The sequence below is a fragment of the Talpa europaea genome (genome assembly GCF_964194135.1).
Source record: "Talpa europaea genome assembly, chromosome: 9".
Taxonomy (NCBI): Eukaryota; Metazoa; Chordata; class Mammalia; order Eulipotyphla; family Talpidae; genus Talpa; species Talpa europaea.
This window is the reverse complement of record NC_140076.1, coordinates 102,383,298-102,387,710: the sequence shown is the minus strand read 5'-3', so window position 1 is coordinate 102,387,710 and position 4,413 is coordinate 102,383,298. Positions and strand designations below refer to the sequence as shown.

Here is a 4,413-nt window from a genome sequence, read left to right as displayed (position 1 = left end):
TGCTTTTATGAATAATCATTCTACTCTGTTGGGTTCTGTATTACCTTGAACTGATTGAGGCTAATTGATGGCTTTTTTTCCTGACTTCTCTCTAAATATCATGATATGAGAATTCACACATCTTCACAGAATAGAACAGTGGGATCTAACTTACTGGAAGTGTGGGTTCTGGTTATCAGTGGCAGCGTAAAAGAACATAGATAACACTCATTTATTAATGTTTCCCCAGAGTAACATTTTAATGAGCTTTCACTTCAATTCTTCAAAGTTGCTTGGACTAAAATGCATCGTAAAAGATAACAAAATCTTTGTAAAATAAATCGGCATTTCTTAGTCTCTTCTTCAATTAGAGCTCATTAACATAAAAATAAAATTAATTTAATTTACACTTTAGAATTACTATCAGTCTATCCTCTGGGAGTTACTTGACTGTTTTTCTCATAAAGTTAACCTTTTGTGTACTAAATAACATATAAATATAATAATAATAATCCTCCCAGGGTTACATATATACATAATGGTAGCTTCTTTGTAACCATATAAAATTTAATATAGATTGATAGTAATTGAATATATGCATGTATTAATAAAGGACTGAGTATGATTGATTTACAAAATAGTTAAAAAATAAAGGTGAACAAGATTGGTAAAATATCTAGTTACACTGTCAAGTATACTTACGGTTTTTCTAGGGAATTTATAATCGATGGTGTAGGAAATGAAGTCATTAAAGTTTTAGGTTTTAGGTACATAGTTCATGAAAGGATTCCTTTCCTCAGACCATACCAGCTTATACTAAAATGTGTACTGAATACACGTCAATGCAGGCTCAGCTACACCAGCAGAATACAGGAATAACATTTAGTTGAAGGAAGCTCATGTGTTTATACATAATTATGAAAGTCTGCTTCTTAGGGTTTGCCAATTGTCTTCATTACTGTTTACCTTCAACCTGATCTCAACTCCTACTTCCTGTCACAAACTTGATACATTCCATATTAATATCATCTCAAATTTTTTCTGCCATCATTTTGATGTGGAGAAATTGCACTGTTATTGGACAACTCCAAGCTGCCTTGGGCTCTGAGTGAATAAAGAAAATTATGAATGTATGAAAAACAAGAGTAACAACAACAAAAAAAGATAAACCCAGGGGGTATAATCATTATGCAAATATATACTGTCATATTCTTCACACTAGTCAGTGGTAGGTCACAAATTACATCATTAAAAAGAATGAAACAAAGTCAGCTATATTCATCAAATCATATTCAACCATGAAGCTCACATTTTTTTTCTTTCCAGAAGTGTTTTTCAACCCTAAAAGCCACTGAGAGAAATCTAAACCCTCCCACCCCACCCCAGGATTTCCCCAGAAAGTGGCATATGTAATGTGGTGGATAGCATTATTTTCAGTGTTGTAGACATTATTCTATGACTATCTATTGATTTACATAATGGATTTGTGAAAATACTTAAAGTAAATATGACAACATATTTGTTCTAATTCAGAGTGTAGGCTGAACAGATATTGACACAGCTTTGTAAAACCAATTTAACAAAAGAATACAACATCTAGATTTTAAATTTTTAGATACTGGGCTTAACTGAAGTTTAAAATTTAGAAGATCTGGAAGAATAAGCGTGTTACTTTTTTTTTTCAGATTCACTTTCTTATGACTGTGGCTAAGGAGTTGGTTTCACAACTGTTAGTGTTTTCTCTCACAAAAGGAGCAACTCTGTTAGTCTTAGGTAATACCAACAGATAAAAACATATTTCTAAGACAAATTAGTAGAGTTCTATTGGGTGGGAAGGACTAATCCTGTCTCTGTTTACTCAGGGTTCATTTTTTGTGAAAGCCAATGTCTTAGGACTGAAGGGAAAATACAAATATGAATAGGTCATATCCACATCTGTTACTAAAGCAAAAAATTAGTAGATATGGGGCCTTCCTGGTGGCATAAGAGGTTAAATCGCAACATTCTGACCCACATGGCACAGCAGACCTGTCTCAACTACTGCTCCCCTCAGCATGTATTTCAGTACATCTGCCTGTTCTGCTCCCTGTTCTATCTCTGGTAAATCATCTCACCACTGGCCCCTCAGGCCTACACCCCAGTTCTTGTATGCATAAATAAATAAAATAAATCTTAAAAAAAATAATAGACACAATAAGCTATTTGTTCTCCTAAATCTAACTTTGCTTCAAATTAGTCTATAAAATTATTATGTATGCATTAAGAATTATATTTAGGGCCTCCTTGGTGGTGCAAGGATTAAAGACAGTGCTATCAAGTTATGGCCAGCCTCTGGAGCACGAGCTGGATCTCTGGCCAGCAAGGGAGCAACCCACATGGCACAGCAGACCTCTCCTGCCTCACCAGCTGCTCCTCTCATCAGTGTATTTCAGTACATCTGCTTGTTCTGCTCCCCATTCTGTCTCTGCTGGTGAATCCTCTCAACCCCTGCACCTCTGGCTTACACCCCAGTTGTAAAAAAAAAAAAAAAAAGAATTTACTGCTCTGATGAAGTAGGTGATGTTGAAAGTAAGTGAGCTCAGTCCTTCCAAGGAATAGTATTCAAATAATTTCAATTACCTGAAAGGAAGCATTTCCCTCACTAGACGGATTGTTATGCCCTTCAATAAAATTAGGAAGGGATATGGCTTTCAATTCACTTTAACTTAGGGTGTGCTGATGTTGGTCCACACATTCAGCAACTTGTTAAAAAGTACATTTATTTCTATGTTCTCATAGAAAGTTTCAAGAGCCCCAGAGAGAACTATCGAGTGAAAACCATTGGAGGTGTAATACTGAAATCATTTTAAGAAGATTTAAACAATATGTACTAACAATTTCTCCTAAGAAATGATAACATTCTTCTCTGTGAATACACCAATGGTGAACCATGCCAGTGTGGCAGGAGGACAGGGAGACCTGGGGCCCTGAATTGGGTACCCTGGGGGCTTCCACTGAGGCTTCAACAACGTGCCCCAGGGTGGGGTCGAGGCCCTGATGGGATTCAAGACTGCAGTCTCTGAGCTAGTGGAGGCAAGGCTGAGGGCAAGGAGTGGATCTCCATCACCAAATCACCGGAGAAGACCTATCTGTTCTCGCCCTTCAAGGAATATGAGATAATTAATTTTTTCCTGGGCTGTCCCTCAAGAACAGTTTGGAATCTTTTGCCTGTTAAAAAGCAGAGCAGCACTGGCCAAAGGACCAGGTTCAAGGTATTTGTCACCATCAAGATTACAATGGACATGTTGGTCTGGGTGTTAAATGCTCCAAGGAGGTAGCCACTGTCATCTGAGGGCCCATCATCCTGGCCCTGGGTCCCCATGTAGCGTGGCTACTGGGGCAACAAGATTGCTAAGCCCCACACTGTCCCTTGCAAGGTGACTGGTCACTGTGGTTCTGTGCTGGTGGTCTCATCCCTGCCTCCAGGGACACTGGCATCATGGTCTCAGCCCCAGAGCACAAGAAGCTGCTACTGATGACCGTTGTTGGTGACAGTTACCCTCAGCCAGAGGCTGCACTGCACCCTGGGAAACTTTGCTAAGGCCACCTTGGATGCCATTTCCAAGACCTTTGGCTCTCTCACCCCCACCTCTGGAAAGAGACCGTGTTCACCAAGTCGCCCAATCAGGAATTCACCGACCACCTGGTGAAGACCCACACGAAAGTCACGGTGCAGAGAACTCCAGCCCTGGCCCCACATAATTTTTATACCAGGAAATAAAGTGAATTATGCCTGGGAGGGAAAAAAAAAGGCAATGCTGACACTTACAAACTAATATTATTGGTGAGGAAAATGGACTATGTATAAGTTACATGCTCTACAGCAACACTATTAATATCCACTTGGGTAAATTGGTATTCAAATGCAAATTTGATTTCTCAGCCACTTCATGTCCCTAAGTGAATCCTGATAGAAGTTTTTACTAAAAATTAGAGTGCTTAATGTAAAAGTGATTAAATTATATTGAAACGATCATAATAGGTAGTATGCAAGTAATGTAATCATTACAGATTTAAAGAAAACATTATATACAATGAGTTAAAATTTACTGAAACCAGTGGCACACTGAAAAAGTTAATAAGCAAAATTAGGGTTATTCTTTTAAAAAATTATATTGAAATAGAATTCTGTAAAAAAAAAAAAAAAGAATGTTTTCGAGAAATCTTAATTTTACATGCTTGCCTTTATGACACTGCCCTTAAATAGATATTGGGTACTCTATAAACAATAAGAGAAGCATACATCTAGGAAAGTATTCATATAATTTTAATGACTTAGTTACAAAGAATTATGAAATCAATTCCTTTGGTAGAGAAACCAAACTCTGCCACTCCAAAACGTTGTTTTGTTTTGTTTTGTTTTGTTTTGTTTTGTTTTTTAACAAAAGGCTGATT

The 4,413-nt window shown here is 37.5% G+C and overlaps 1 pseudogene across 1 annotated transcript; it reads left to right on the top strand.

Moving 5' to 3' along the window:
- The first annotated feature begins 706 nt into the window (after window positions 1-706).
- LOC311176799 (small ribosomal subunit protein uS5-like) lies at window positions 707-3,739 on the top strand (annotated as a pseudogene). The gene is made up of 2 exons: window positions 707-711; window positions 3,047-3,739. The product of its transcript is annotated as a small ribosomal subunit protein uS5-like (transcript).
- Window positions 3,740-4,413: the final 674 nt, after the last annotated feature.